Raw genomic sequence first — 16,210 nt, 5'->3', positions numbered from 1 at the left:
TCCACTGGCCGTAACCCTGAATTGCATATTAGAAATGATCACTCACTGTCTGAAACTACAGTCCAAATAGCGTACCTAACCTGACTGCCACAGGCACAAATTACATATCATACGTGTGGTCAATACATATGGCAACATTTTGGAGTTAGAGTTGCAGCATTTGGTGACATCTCTCTCAATGAAGTGAAAAGTGTATACTAAGCTTGCATTTTGATCAAAATCTGTCCCAGTCTGGGCAGTGTGTCTGTCAAAAAGTAAGAGCGCTATGGGTTTCGTTTCACTGAGAAGCATACCACAAAACGCTGCTGTCCCGTCTCATTTTTATGTGTTCTTTCACATGATGGTCTGAAAGTTACATAAAATGAATATTTAACTTAACTACAGTTTGATACAGACTAATGTAATTGCTTATTAATTGAAGTAAATTATCCTTACCATATCTGTCAGAGGTAAAACTACATATGATGCACTCATTAGTTTATGGACTCAGAATCCCCAAGAAAATATCAGGTATCTACATAATGTCCCACAGTGCTGTATTTTACATTAGGATGTCTCAGTTAGCTTACAGTGTAGAAAATCACATACAGGCAGACATCTCCCTATCGACTACATATCTAAGGAGGCTTGTGTTTATTCCTGCAAATGTTTTCTGCAATATATTTTATTCAAGAAATGTTCTTTTGATAAAATGGATAAGATTATGCAAATGCAGTTTAGGGCTAAAACAAGCTCTTTTTAGCCATACCATCACATCCCTTTCCAAATATGCACTAGATAGGTATGTTTCTGTTTTAACTGTGATAATTGTATGATTGGGGAAAACACATACTTTAGTTGATGTGACCTGGCTGGTCATTTAGGTTTGCCTCTAGCTGCCACGAGTCGCATCGAGGCAAATTACTGGGAGAAAATTATGGTATAAGTACAACAAAAATATTACATGTTGATAATATTAAGAGTAGGGATTGAATGGCTAAAGAGATTGATAATATAGAGTCTTTCACCTTTAGGTTGCTAATGCAAATCCAAGTTTGTTGCAATGTTAATGGACAGGTGTCCACATCACAAAAACTATCACAACAGTTAGTACTAATTGCCAGTCTTGTTGGCAGTCTCAAGCAGAGAAATCTTGGACTGAATGGGGACATGGAAACTACACACCTTAAAAGTGGTCCCACAAGGAGATGAGGCTCTTTGTTGGAGCAGTGTGGGAAAGCTTACCTTGCTGCTGCCCAATCTATACCCATTGTGTAGACAAACAGAGTTCATTCCCTAAGTCAGTATAGCTACTTTCACAAACACTAATATATATATAAGAATGTTTTTATGGCACTGGGTTTGCAAAAGGTGAACCACATTTTAAAAGACAGCCCCATAGATTATCTCTTCTCTCATTCATGATTGCACAGACCACCTTCCCACCAATTCACACTCATAACTTCCCTGTGGCAACTACAGTAATTGCTTACATGGAAATTTGTAATAAGAAATTATTTAATATATTCTTTTAATGCAATTTAGAAGCTGGAAGCAAAGAGGAAAGCCAACATCATATGATCTGCCAATTCTTCTACCTCGCAAACAAGTGTTCCACAGATCACCAGTAGCCCTCAGGTCACAGTTTGAAAGGCTCTGGTTTAAGGTAGCGTTTTCAAAATACATCTGTGGGAAAAATACTTAATGTTGAGGGGTGCTCTCTGTTAAAACTCTGATTTTCCCAGACACGAGATAATTAGTAGGCAAGGGATGGGGGCGGAGGGGTGGAATTGCAAACAATTATGTCAAAGGACTTGGCTAATAAGCAGTGTTATTTTAGGGACATGTTCAAGAGGCACCTGTATTCATTTTTGGAGCTGTTGGGATGCTGAAAACATTGTATTGAATGTTATAGAAGAGCTTAATATTACAGATGTAAGCGACTAACGCCAAACAAAAAAATTCTAAGATCTTTTTATTTACTGAAGTCAGAGTTAAACTGATATTTCCAAACTATTTTGCAACACAGTCGAATGTTGTTTTTTCAGACAAACTACTGAATTTCTTTCTTGATCTTAAGTAAACATTGAGCTAATAAAGAAAGAGGCTTCCAAGCAACACAGAAGTTTAATCCAACACTTTTGAGTAGAAATGAGATTTTCACACAGTCCAAGCAAAGCTGCATATTACAATGCAAAACAGCCCCTGCCACTGCAGTTATCACTACACAAGGACCATTCAAGTACTATTAGCAAGACTTTTGATGCTTGCTCTGATGAGTTCCAACAGCAGAAATTTGGTATGCAATAGCCTGCTTCATCAACAGGACAAAACAATCATCCTTTTTTCAGCTCTTACAGTACTAATAATTCACTTCCTCAAAAATCTACTGATAATTCTTGTGGGCTGGAAACAGGGAAGAGTTTAGGTTTAAGAAAATGGTTAGAACTGATTGATGACTTGAACTATGTCAAACTTTCATTATGAAACCCAAAACCACATGCAATGTCCTGGTTTCAAATTTCGTTAACTCACAACTCTGCCCAGGTTCTGCCACACTTTTTCTAAGGTTCAAAAAAGTTAAGTGAAACAGTGTACCTAATTTTGACCCAAATGTGGACAGGGGTCAATATTGGATTGGATCTAAAAACCCTGCAAAATATGTGATTTTGGGGGAAACAAAGCGAAACTTGGGGGGTTGTGCTGAATTTACTTTGAATTTTTGAGTTTGCTCCAATCCAGAGCTCAGAAGATCCCACAAAAACAAAATTTGAAGAAAAAAAAGTTCACAGAAAATGAAATAGTTTTGCAAAGCTCCACTGACAAACTAACAATGACCACACACCATACCTAGCAATATGGATGTGCTAAAATAAAGGGTATTCTAGCATATCCAGTGCCACTATAATACATTTCATTTGTAGAAGCACACAGGAACATGATACAAAAGCAATCAAGCAACTTAACACTAAAGCAAACAACCTCAAAATGTTACTTTCTATCCCTGTTAACTTCCAGAACACACTGGAATATTTGACTTAGTTGAACAAAAACCAGAAAGAATAACTATAATAATGGAATCAGAATACTAGGTCAATAATCAAAGAAACAAGGTTTTAGAATACTTTTAATGTTTTACCTCACCAATTTAGTGCTTCCTTGTTCCTGGTAACAATTATAGCATAGCCTTTGTTGAGTAATTAATTCAGGTAATGAATACCTGACCTGAACAGAAATTCATCTGAGTGAATAATTAGAGATGGGATCCCACCAAAAAATGGGTAATTTTTAGGATCCTTCTTTAGAAGTCAGGTAGTAGATGGGACAGTTTATATGTACTTAAGGCCTCAGCACAAGAAAAGATATGAATAAAACATATTCCCGTAAGTGTAGTACAATACAATACAGTAATATAATATTTTGGGGAAAATGAATTTATATTTCAGTTGATATCTTTACAGTTCTTTGAAAAAATATGTGGGGTAAACTGCTGTGTGTGCATGAACTTTCGCCATCAAGCATCATTGTTATAAAATTAATATTCATTTTATTATTTCTTTTCAGTGTCAATGTTCAGTTCCTTCTATAGTACACAGTGATATATAGCATTTGTTTTCTGTTCAGCTTTTTAAAATTTTCATGATTTTTCCCACTTATAAAGATAGTTAGCACCTTCATTAGAAGTTGTGAAATATGTTACTCAAGAAAGATACAGAGGGTACTTCTTGTGTTATCTTCCAGTTCATTATAATTTTTTAAGTATATAGATGTGGAATTTCCCTGTGCCATACCTGAGAGATGTGCAGTTTCAAATGTGGGTGGAACCAGGTAAGGAAAGATGCTTTTTCATTTGGACATAACCTTTCAAACAATATAAGATTGGTGTAAATTACTGCAGGCATAGAGAAATAACTTCAGTACCAAGTTACCCCTGTTTTACATAGCTTTTTATTAGGATGTGGGAGGAATATGGATATGGGAGGAATATGACTTCTGTGTGACCCAGTACATTGCACAGTGTAGAATATAGAATATTTGTTTCTGAAATACAGATCATCTTCATATACAAGCACACACCAATGTACTACCATCAGTAAATTGTGCTTTAAAACAATAGTCACTCAACACCAAAATTTAAGTTTCCTTTTATATCATTTTTTGTTAAAAATAGCTTTTAGGGGAAAAGCACACAATATTTTTCCATTCTTTCAATTGCTACCATTTTGTTGCCATTGTCAGAATGCAGTAAAGGGTTATGTCTTTTCTGTTTTATTTAGATGTGTGTAAATCTTTCCATGCACAAGAGGAATGTTACCTCCAGTCCATATTGGACTTTTCAAAATAGGGAATAAAAAGAATCTGCTGTACTATCTAATGAGTGAAAGAAATTTAATTAACACCTCTGAAGTGTATGCCTATTTAACTATCATAACAATATGCGTGTTTGTGTATGTATACATACATACACAAACATGGCTAGATTCTGTCCTGTTGAACCTATGTCACCTTACTGAAGGCCATGGGTATAGCTGAAGGCAGAATTTGGCTTATTCAATTTAACATATCATGTTGACACACAATTTTAAGATTAAATGACAGTGTGTAATTTATTACTATTTAAAATGCTAGTTTCATGGGAGGATAATTTAACCCCAGAGTCAGTGCAGAAACCCCTGCAGTCAAACAAATTAAGAACAATAAGTTAAGAACAGGAAAAAATGAGTTTAGGCTAAGAAAAAATACAAAGATGCATGAAAAGCAGTATGCTATGTTAGATGTTTAACTATACATAAGAGACAGGTGTCACAAAAACAAACAAAAAAAATCATGAAGTCAAAGAGAAACTTTAACTCACCAGTTTCCATCTGTTAAATCTGAATCTATGCATAATTGATTATCCATGACTGGTAAGTTCTTCTTTTCCTAGCCTAACATTCCACTGAAGTAAACAGTTTTTGAAAAACAGTAAGGACAGAATAAAGATTTTTTAAATGAAAAATTACGTATCAGTTAATAATATAGCTGACCTGTGTTTGAGAATTTTAATCATGTGAATATTAAATATTAATAACCTAATATGTTATTGTTACAGTATGGTTACAAGCTTCTCCATGCTTAAGGAAAGAGGAAAAAGTAGGAATATGTAACGGGGAGGGGGGAAGAGAGAAGATACAGAAAGATGAGAAGCAGAGTCATAAGGAAAATGTGTCAACAATAAACAAGAGGAAATGAGAAAGAAGGAAAAGATGAAGGTGGAAACTAATCTCTGTGTGTCATTATGACTGCCAGAGTACTGGCAAAGCAGCAGCATCCTTTTATTTCAATTTTAATCATTTCTGAATTTTAATACCCTGTTCCTTTTGTAATTCTCCTGGCATTCCCCATATGCATCCATCCCAGCCAAAACACCAGTGTAAATTAAATGGCACACAACCACACTACTCATGTAGCTTTCCAAAAAGAACCAATCCGGTGACCAAAAGCAGAAAAGGTATGTCTACCTTGTGTCCCTGTGGATGGGTAGCCAATTAACTGACTTAATGTTCCCCACTTTCTTTAATTTTGAAAAGAAATGCAGTGGTTAAGTAACCTAGTAATACAGAATCATTGAATAAATAAATAAATAAAGCAAGCCAGTAGTAATACAATAATCAGTGACCATCAGGGCCTGGAAAAATGAGTTTGCTCTCACTGGCACTAAGGAGCATCACATGATTATTTAATTACAGCTCTAATTTTTGTCTCGTGGATGGCAACATATCAACAATTAATAGGGCAAATAGAGGAGACTGCATTTTTAAAGAGACAGAACCTATAAAATACTGCTTGGAAATTCAGTATGTCAAACAGTAAAATGCTGCTTGAGGAATGTCTTTGTGTCACACAAATAGCTGTTTAACTATGTAACAAATATATTAAAAATATCAACTCTGCTAGTATAACTTTATTTGGTGGTATCTGAAAGCATTTTTCAGAATAGTCAAAAATAATAAGCCTGTTTTTCACAGGATAAATCACCCAAAAACAGCATTTAATGGAATCACAAGTCCAATAAATGAAAATATTGTTATAAAATGAACACATCCTTTATTTTAAAAAAGTATTATAGTATTCTGCAGTAATTATAGTCAGGATTATAGACTTCTGTAAGCCAAATTAAATATTACATGTGCAGTGGGACAGAATGACTTCAATAGGAGAATTTCTTTCATAGAGTACTGAATTAGGTTCAATAGCAATACTGCCATGGCTGGGTCTATTCATGAAAAATGCTGTACCGTTGGTCTTGTTTTTAATCATAAAAAACATATCTGTTATCTAAGCACCCACTTTTGCTCTCAGTTACACATGTACAGTTCCCATTATGCCTGATCCTGTAAGTAATCTCAGTGCAAAACAACCATTGGCAACTATGCTGAGTTCTGTATATGGAACACTTACATTATTGGGATCACAGTAATCAGTGTAACCTGAACACACACTGGAGGGGGAAAACTGGCACTAGGTAAATATATTATTTTGCTTATGATGGTCATTTTTTATAGCATCTGGCAGTCCAAATCACTGGTCACAAATATTTATTATATAGAATGTATTTCAGACAATAAAAGTAGTTAAGAGCTAATGCTGGAAAAGAAGATTCTAAATGTCATGTCATATACGTTAAAAAAAAACAACAAAAAACCACCTACCGTACTAGAATTAGATTATTTTTTATAGTCTGGCTACTCAATATGCAATGAAGATATATATATTTTTTAAGTTCTAAAAAAATGCCTGTAAGGATATTTGATTGGAATGGGCAAAGATATATATGAATTGTTTCCATGTACAAGACTGGGAAAGAAAATAAAACTGGTAAAAAACAATTTTTAAGTATTACTTAAATAAAAAAGTGTTCATAAAAAGAAATGAAGTGACCTGTTCCTACAGAAAAATTTGTGAAGTTGAGTTGTTTTGACTGAAGTCTTGAAAATTCTGGATTGAAGATCTGAATCTATAATCTTAAAAGAAGGTTGGCAAGCAAGAGCCTGCATTTAAGAGTATCTATCATTCTCTTTATGTGATATGTAATGTACAGATAACATGTCTCACAAAGACTGTAATTAAATGTCTAGTGCACTAGTAATGCTAATAAGCATACAGTATTTATATTACAATGAATCCTTAAACTAAAACTGTCATTTTAAAACTTTTAAGATATTTTTAATTGTTCTTGGAACCTTTTATACCAATCAAGAAAAACCCACCTATGAACAAAAACATTCATAGTTAAAATAAACTTTCCACTATTATTCCCCATATACAAATCTATTGGTTTAAATTTTAATTACAAACCTTTTAAACTCAAGTTGAAATTTCACTTGTTTTTGTTTGCTGTTGCTATTTGCTGCATACGTGTGTGTGTATATATACATACACTAGTACTGCATGAAATACTATATAGAGAGAATTTGAAATATTGAAACGTATTCTGTTCAAAACTTATTTTTCATTGTAAGTGGTTTCATTTATCTGGCCATCAAGAACAGACAAATTCAACATACACTAGTTACTGATGGGCATATGAAAGATACTCTAAATTGCAAGTAAAATCTTTCAGTTTGGGTCCCAGAACAACATCACTGCTTTGCACTTATACAGTCTGATGTTTTTCATCCAAATATATCAGAGTGCTATGCAAATAGAAACAAAGTAAGTAAGAAAGCCTTACAACACCCGTCGGAAAGGTAGGGAAAATAAGGCAGATGATACGCAGTAAGAACCTTATTTGGAAAAATGCTGAGCACCTATAGTTTCCAGTGATTTCAGCTGAAGTTGTGTGAGCGCTCAGTTCATGTGAAAATCAGGCCCTAATAGTGGCATTTTCAAAAGCACCTAGGTACGTAACTCCCATTGTCTAGGCACTGTAAGTGAATTGTCCAAGGACACACTTTGAGTCAGTAGCAGAGATGTGAATAGAACCCAGGAATCTTGACATCCATTTTGCCACTCCGTCTACCAGGAAAGGATTAAGGGGTAATCCTTAAAATATGGTCCCCATAGTCAGATATGTCCCCACTGCTGCAGTGACACAATACACAAACAATTGCTGATAGTCAGCTACTTGTTGCCAAAGCAAGAGCCTGAGTGAAGCAGATGTACTTTGGGTTTAAAGGCCCTCCCTGAGTGCCTCAGGTCATGTCAAAATATGAGCAAAGGGGAAAGTCCAACTCAGCTGGTGTATGGTACACACTGCTGTCTGTCTGAGAGGAACAATTTTTGTGGATTTATGGCCACATAATCTTAATCCACCTATGCATTTAATGAAAGAATCATTGACACAGATGAAGAGGGCTTATTTCATGAACCAGTGTTATCAAAGCAGAGTTGCTGCAAAACAATTGAAAGGGTATAAATAGGCCAATATAAAAAAGAAATGTTACACTATCATATCTCACCCTGAATATTTATATGTAGACAGACAATCTGTATCAGAATAACTGATCTCAGAAAAAGTATTTTTAAAACAAACAGTAAAAGGTACAGTTGCCATATATTCTATAATACTAAACAATGTGTGTTAATATTTTGTTCACACCGTATACATTAGACCTGATAGTGATCTCTTACCAGTTATATACAAATGTAGCGCCATTGCTTTCAACGGAGTTACTCCTGATTTTCATCAACATGAGTGAGAGGAGAATTAAGCCCAGCAAGTTTAAAGAGAGATATTTACTATTCAGAACAGCACTTAAGAATGAGAGGTATGTTGTCATACTAGACTAATTTTAAGTGGAATCACTTGTATAACTTATCTGATTCATATGCTATATGTGGCCATAACCTACCCTTAAATCTTTGTTCAGAACTTCATCTAATGTTACGGAGATCTGTACACCCTGACGGAGGGCTTGTAGAACCATTAAAAAGTCAACATTTGCCAACCAGTAAACGGATGTTACTTATATCCGATATGAAAGGACAGTAACTGTTGGTAAACACCTACTTTTTAAAAGGCTTGCATCCTTTATGTTGTAACAATTACAAACTGTGGTACAATGTTGGTGAGAATTAGAGTTGTTAGTACCATACATATGGAAGAGGACGTATACCTTTAATATTAAATGTAGTAAATTTATAACTTATTTTGAACAAAGGGGACCTTGGTGGCAAAGATTAGATACAGAACATCCTGATAGTTAATTTAATGATATTCTCTTCAAAGTGTAAGCTGTTTTTACTAACGTTATCTACAGGTTAGCAGTCAGGTAATGAAACAAAGATTAAAAATAACATAATGGGATTCTCTCAGGTAGGAAACAAACTTTTTAAGAAGTTGCAAAATTTAAGTAGAAGTACTACAAGCTCTTATTTTACAATCAAACTGGAATATAGGTTGTTTTGATTTTTTTAAATAACGTACAGCAACTTTGTAACAACTAAAGTTTAAAAATGCATTAGATTGCATAGTGAAAGAGCTGCAGAACATTTTTCATCAGACACACATCCGTGCTTTCAGTTATTAATAAAATGCTTCTGCCCTTATTTGCAGTTGCCTGAATATACAATCTAAGTGGCTCGGTAGGCATATATTCTTAAGGAATGATGTTTTCACTGTTTGAAACACAACCCAAGAACGCTAGGCAAAACTGAATACTGTGTCTTTAAAACTGGCTTCTGCATGCCACAGAAAGCAATATGGAATCATCTTTCTTTAAAGTTCCTTGTGGTGTGGAATGATAACAAAACTTTTCTTTTTCAAACAAGGAAGAGTCAGCTGCCATGGATAACACCGCAGGTAGATATTAAAATGGAGACAGAACCATTATTTTAGTGGCGACAGGAATATAAATACATGCACTAACCTATAAACTGGTATTTACTTCAGGAAAGTAAGTAATATTTTCCCTCTGATTGCTGTGCTGTCAGTTTAATGCAGCGTAAATAAACAGTAGGTGCATGATAGCTTTAAGTAGAAAGTGTTCACTCCACAAGAGGAGCAGATTACTAAAGCCTGATGCCCATAATGGCAAAAACAGAACTTCCATTTAACCAGAAAAATATGTTCTCTCATACTAAATGATTAGTAGCGTTCCTATTAAATCAGGTTTCAGAGTAGCAGCCGTGTTAGTCTGTATCCGCAAAAAGAAAAGGAGTACTTGTGGCACCTTAGAGACTAACAAATTTATTTGAGCATAAGCTTTCGTGAGCTACAGCTCACTTTTTGTCAAAATTCTATGAAAAATTCCATGCAAACAACTTTACCAAAAACATTCATTTTAGGAGCCCTAAATTGGAATAATTAAAAAAGTAAAAAACGCTTTCCTGTAATTTTATCATCCCACTCTAAATGACAACTTCGTATCATCATCCTAGTATAACAAAAAAAATTAAAATGATGTATGGAACTGTCTATACTTTCAGTTTTTTTCTCCTTGTATTCCCTGACTGAAAAATCAAAGTTTCCTCTTTGGAAAAGCAATGATTTCTAAGGAGATTGTATATACACTCTACATCTATTAACATAAATTAAAAGGAACTAAAATGTTCCATTTATATTTATAACTGTTCTAAAAGGAAAGTTTGTGGGTTTACTAGATACTTAATAAATATATCTAGAGAAAGTAATGGCAGGTATGCATAAAAGGGTTATAAAACTCTGCAGTAGTATCTATGCTAAAATAGAATAGACCTTAGAAACATGACTGAAATATTTTTTTTTTTTTTAAATCACATTTCCCCCATTTTTAATAGAGAGATTTAAGTAGTCCGGAATATTGTGTTATCTTGAATAACAATTTCTCTGTAGTCCGGATGCAAAATGTTAATATATTTATCAATCTGTTAAGAAGATTACTAAATTTTATTAATTTGTCTCCCTCCCGCAATACAACTAGAAACCATAACAAGGATTTCAAATTAATTTTATGGTATTCAGTTAAAAAAAATCTGGCAAACAGCTGTATTTCAACAAATGTATTCCTTGACTGTAATAAAATTTTCCTCTAATTTAAAACATCAAATTAGATTTTTTTTTAAAAAATGCAGAACTTTAATTGAAGACTGAAAAAATTGAAGTCAAATGCATTTAATCCCTTCTCCAACCAAAAATATTAATGTAATATAAGTTGTAGTTATCCATGACTTGACTACATGAAAGAGAGACACTTCTGTGATTTGAAAGGGCACACCTGCCTACATCCCTTTGGGATTTTATATTAGAGAATTACTATTGAACTTTGAAGACAGTACACTGTATTTAGTTTAGTACTATCTGTAACCAAAGGATCTCTATAATAATAAGGGACAGGTGCTTATCAGCTGACCTTATGGGCCTACATTGCAAACCATAACCTGTTAAGATAAAAATGATTACTACAAGCTTTGGCTAAATTGGGAGATTTTCTTTTTCTTCCTATTCTGCAAATCAACATGTACCATTAATGAATCACAGGCTGACTTTACCTGCTTTATATTTCTTTCTCAGAAATAAGCAGTATCTAAGTACTTATCCTTAGATAAGTCTTGTTGAAAGAACAAGAGAAGAGAAGGAGGAACTCTTTTGGTAGTTACTTTGCTATTTAATGATTCAAGAGCAAAGAAACTAACTTTTAAAAAATGCATGAACAAAAAGCATTCCACTTAAATATTTTTGTCCCAGTAAACTCATTTTGCATACAAAGAACTATTATTTATTACACATTTGCACTTGTAGGGAAAAGGAGGAATGCACTGATTCCAGAAAAAAAAAAACTATACAGGCTTTTTGGAGACTTCCCTCTTGTTTTTCCCTTGTTTTTCTTGGATTACTGTTTTTTCCTGGGGAAAGAGGAATTCCTTGGAGTCAGTTGTTTCTTTTTCATTGCTGTTTGTACTGAAGAGTGGGTACAACTGTAGACAATGATTTTATTTTTGTTATAGATCTTTATAATGTATGTGGGCTATCCATTTACATGTATATACACAAACATGTATGCATACATATGCGGTCTTTTTATGTTCACTTTTTACTATACATGATTACATATTTTTGTGTATCAAATATTATTTCCACTTGATAAGTGAGATATTAATAAAATCTGAAACAGGAAATGAGTGTATATATAAAGTGTATAAATAATATACACACTGCAAGTGTATATGATACAAATTATAGATACTGTACTGTATTCAAGCCTTTACACAGTACACAGTTTCAACTTTCTTTTTTAAATAATGCACCAGAGTTAATGTCTTTATATCTGATGACTGCTTTAAACACTTGGAGATAGGGAAATATCCAATCCTTGTATTAACTAACGTTGCAATTTTACACTATTTGTAACCTTTTCTAACAATGTGAGAAAAACAGAGTAAATATATTACATTTGTTTCACAACAGATGCTTAGGTTGTTAATATTTAAGATGCTTATTCATGCTATTCCTGTCTGCACATTTGTCAAAAATGTAAGCTCGAATGCTAATGTTTGCCAGCAGACTGGAGCAGACAGATATATACCAAATGATATACCAATGTACTATACCAAAATGATATAAAGTAGAAATAAAGGACTGCTGCTAAATCATATCCCCAATAAACGTCTGTTACTACATCACATGCCTTAACCTTAAGAGTTCTTGAATCTGAAATTATGAATTATTTTCATAGGAAAATTACACTAGGTTTGTCTGAATAAAACTGATTGTTGGTGTTTGCCAATATTTTTTACCCATTTTGGGTAAAAAGCTGGTGTAAAATATTTTAGCAAAGTTTTCAATGCTCTAAGGGTTTCTCCCTCAGTAACACAAGCACTTTAAATTTCTGGGACTGGCAGAGCAAAACTTGGAAACTTGCAGGTGTCTGTCAGTAGTTCTTCTCACTGGAACTAATAAAAGATTTCGACAAAATTATGATTTTCTGTGTGTCTTTTTTTAAAAAAATATCCAAGGCATACATTTGTATTTGAATTATTTTCCCTTGAACTAAATGCCCCTCGTACATATTGTAAAATGACGTTTGAAAGATGGCTCGGGGGCTTTTAAACAGTGGCACTATCTTGGTGGGACGCTTTGGTTAATGTACTTAAAACTATCAACTTATGAGGATTTTCCAAGTGCATGTTTGGATCGCTGCTTGGAATTAAATATTCTGTTTCCTTTTGGATCCTTCGCTGCTGCTTCAAGGGCCCAACCAGTTCTAAAGTGGAAAACGCCAGGGGAGGGACCTCCAGCGGAGAGGAGATAGCGTACCTGTGCTTACAGTGCCGCCTCACCCCTAAGGTCACAGGCGCGCCAGCTGCCACGGTGCGTGCTGCGAGAAACGTTTCCCTCTCAGAGATCACTGCCAAAGTTGATCTCCTTCGCGTTTCTCTTCCTCCCCCCATGCAGCCTCGCAAGACGATCCTCAGCAACTTTGCGTTTCAGGTTAAACACGTCGGCCAAGTACCCCCCAGCCCAGCCCAGCCCAGCCCAGCCCAAACACGTTTATCAAACGCATCTTTTACAGCGCTCCCAATCCAGGCAACCTGTCGCCAAGGCGGCTGGCCGGCGTTACACCGGCACCCTCCCGTGCTGAGCACGCTGGGGGTGGGGGGAGAAGTTTCCCAAACTTTCCGGGAACTTGCCTTTTTCAAGTGGCTGCTGCAGGGCCAGCGGCTCCGGCTCTGCCCCTCGGCAGGGGTTCAGCAGCAGCCGGAGCCCAGGCGGGACAACCCCCCGGGGTTTATGGCATGCAGCCCTGCCAAGGCGGCAGGTGTGTGGAGCGCCGGCGCTGCTCGGGGAAGGGGTTTCCCCCTCCTGGCCTCCCCCCACTTTTCCAACCCCCCAATGTGATTATTAATACGAGAACCGGGGCGCGCTAGAGACTGGGGGGGTAGGGGGGGCGGAGAAGGAGGAAAAAGAGACCGACTCACTCACGAGAGCGCAGCGGGCGACACCTTCAGCTTCCCAGGCGGCGGCGAAGTTAATCGCGCTGAAGTTCAAGTTGTCTGTTCACCCATCGGGAGCGGGCGTCTAGAGGAAGGAGACGCGGAGTCGGCAGCGGGGGGGAGCAGGCTGCTCTGGAGGAGCCCGGGCTGGCAGCAAGGTACCAACGCGGGGGGCCGGCGTGTGCCCGGCTGCCTCTCTGTGGCGGAGCCCTTGGGCGGGGAAGGACGCCGGGCGCAGGCTTCAGCGGGCGAGCCTCGGCCGGGGGTGGCTCTGCTGCACCCGTGCGCCGTGTCTCGCCGCCTCTCTCCCCCTGGCGGACGCTGCTTCGCGCCTGTGCCGGAGCCGAGCCGCCGCCGCCGCCGCGGCTGCTGCCCTCCCCGGGTGCGCGGCGGCAGCAGCAAGCGGCAGCAGAGCCGGGCTAGGGAGGGGGAGGCTGAGCGCCGGCGTAGAGCGGAGCCGGGAGCCGCCGCCGCCGCCGCCGGAGCCGGGTGTGCGTCTGGCGCTCGCTCTTTCCCCCCTTCTGCTTGCCCTTGTTTTTGGGGCTGAGTTGGTGAGAGTGGTTTGTGTGCGCGCGTGTCTCTGCCCCCTCACCCCGGCTCGCGGTGGAGGAGGAAGTCAGGTGAGAGACACAAATCCCCTCCCAGCCCTTGTGCGATGGGTAGGAGCTAATCACTGTTGTTGTTGGGCTGCTGCTGCTGGTGGTGGTGGTTTTTAATGCTATTATCTTTCCTCCCCTCCCATCCCCTCCACTCCCGGAGAGCAGCGCCCCTCGCAGGAGCACCGGGCTGATAACCCCCCCGCACGCAACTCTTGAACCTCCCCCGCTCTTTCCTCCCTCCCACCTCCACTTTCTCCCTCCCTCCCTGCGGCTCGTTTATTTCAATATTTATACCCCACATGCTTGGCTGTCAGCTGCTGCCCGCTTCAAGCGAGTGAAAGGATGAGCGAGCAGGCCAGTTTCCGAAAGGGATCTAACAAAGGTGATCAATATTTTAAGGGTCAGATCGTCAAGTGGGACCGGAGAAGAGGGAAAGACACAGGGCTCCCTCTCTCTTTCCAGATGGGCCGTGTGTGCGCGCCTGTGCCCCGGCCGCTGAGACCCTGGGGTGGGGAGAGAACAAGCTGGCGCAGATAAAGTTAATGGAAAGTGTGTGCATGGGGAAGTGGCTCTGAAATCTGTATTGAGTATGACAGCAGGCAGCCCGTATTTGCTTTAGATAAGGGGAGCAGGGATGTGTTGGATTTTTTTGTTTGTTTTTTTGCAAGCATTCCACTTCTCAGGCTCATGCCGTGAACTGCACGGTGTCAGTTTGCAACTAGCCACGCTGGAGTTACTCAGCGTTGTGTTTTTTAGACGCTGTCCTTAATTCTGTGGTCCTTTCATACGATGTTTTATGTCGCACAAAGTGCTTTTAAATAATTATATTTCTGATTTTTCTTCATTAGTGTTAACTGCCGCTTGGAGAGACTTTTTAGATCTTCAGTCCTTCCTTAGCTGATGCACAGTTTGTAAGTAAAGTTCCTGGAAAGTGAATCTGGCAGTGAATTCAATTTTTCCTGAAAGCTGAGATTGTTTCTTTTCCTCTAGGAGCTTGTGAAGAGAGAACACTGGGGATTTTGAATGCCAATCCAGTCACAATCTGTATTTTCAGTCTGTGGCAGATTTGATCTCTCAGCTCCTGGAACAAATAAACAAAACTCCTCTAGACAACTTTATATGTTTTTGCAATAAGAGCTCTTGACATTGTTAAGCTGATACACCTTTCTTTAATAAGCCAGTGCTATACTATTGTATTTATTGGCATAAAACTGCCGCTTTGTAACACCATTTTTGAATAATCATTAATCCACAGGGAATCCATGAAGCCCAAAGGTTACATTATAGTAATAATATAATAATTAATAATATTGATCTTGCCAGCAGGGAGAACTCTTTTAGGTAGTTACTACCAGACACTCCCATTCATACAAGACATAGTGGGGCAAATTCATCCCTGGCGTAACTTCATTTGACTTCAGTGGAGTTGCAACAGGAATGAATTTGCCCTACTATCTCAACCTTGAAGTAATGTCCCTCCCTTTCCCAAGAGTATCAAATGCTGAAGTCTCTGACCAGTTCTGGCCTTTCCATCTGAGAATAATATCTAGTTTTGTTAGAAAAATTCAAACTTCTCTACCTGTGACTATGCTACCCGAACAGTTTTAGACCTGTTAACAATTTCTTGGAGTGGCAGTTGATTTTCTGATCTTTAGAAATTACAGGGAAATATAATGAGCATCAAAGTGAAGAGCACTTCACACATGCCCATTCAAACACTTCTTGGAGATGCCTACTGG

General features: G+C 37.8%; 1 protein-coding gene across 19 annotated transcripts in view; it reads right to left on the bottom strand.

The window, feature by feature from the left end:
• Positions 1-14,562, bottom strand: part of SATB1 (SATB homeobox 1) — a 108,416-nt gene extending 93,854 nt beyond the window's left edge. For 4 of the 19 annotated variants that reach the window (XM_043540961.1, XM_043540974.1, XM_043540947.1 and 1 more), the window contains exon 1: positions 13,858-14,551. The gene's annotated coding sequence lies outside the window, so the exon portion shown is untranslated. Of the gene's footprint in view, positions 1-3,770; positions 3,842-13,857 lie in introns of those variants that run through there. The other 15 variants (XM_037890444.2, XM_043540954.1, XM_043540958.1 and 12 more) reach the window with 11 other exon arrangements.
• Between the last annotated feature and the right edge of the window lie 1,648 nt (positions 14,563-16,210).

Source organism: Chelonia mydas, chromosome 2, assembly GCF_015237465.2.
Source record: "Chelonia mydas isolate rCheMyd1 chromosome 2, rCheMyd1.pri.v2, whole genome shotgun sequence".
Classification (NCBI taxonomy): domain Eukaryota; kingdom Metazoa; phylum Chordata; order Testudines; family Cheloniidae; genus Chelonia; species Chelonia mydas.
Note: the sequence above shows the minus strand (reverse complement) of the source record. Positions and strands in the feature narration are given on the sequence as shown.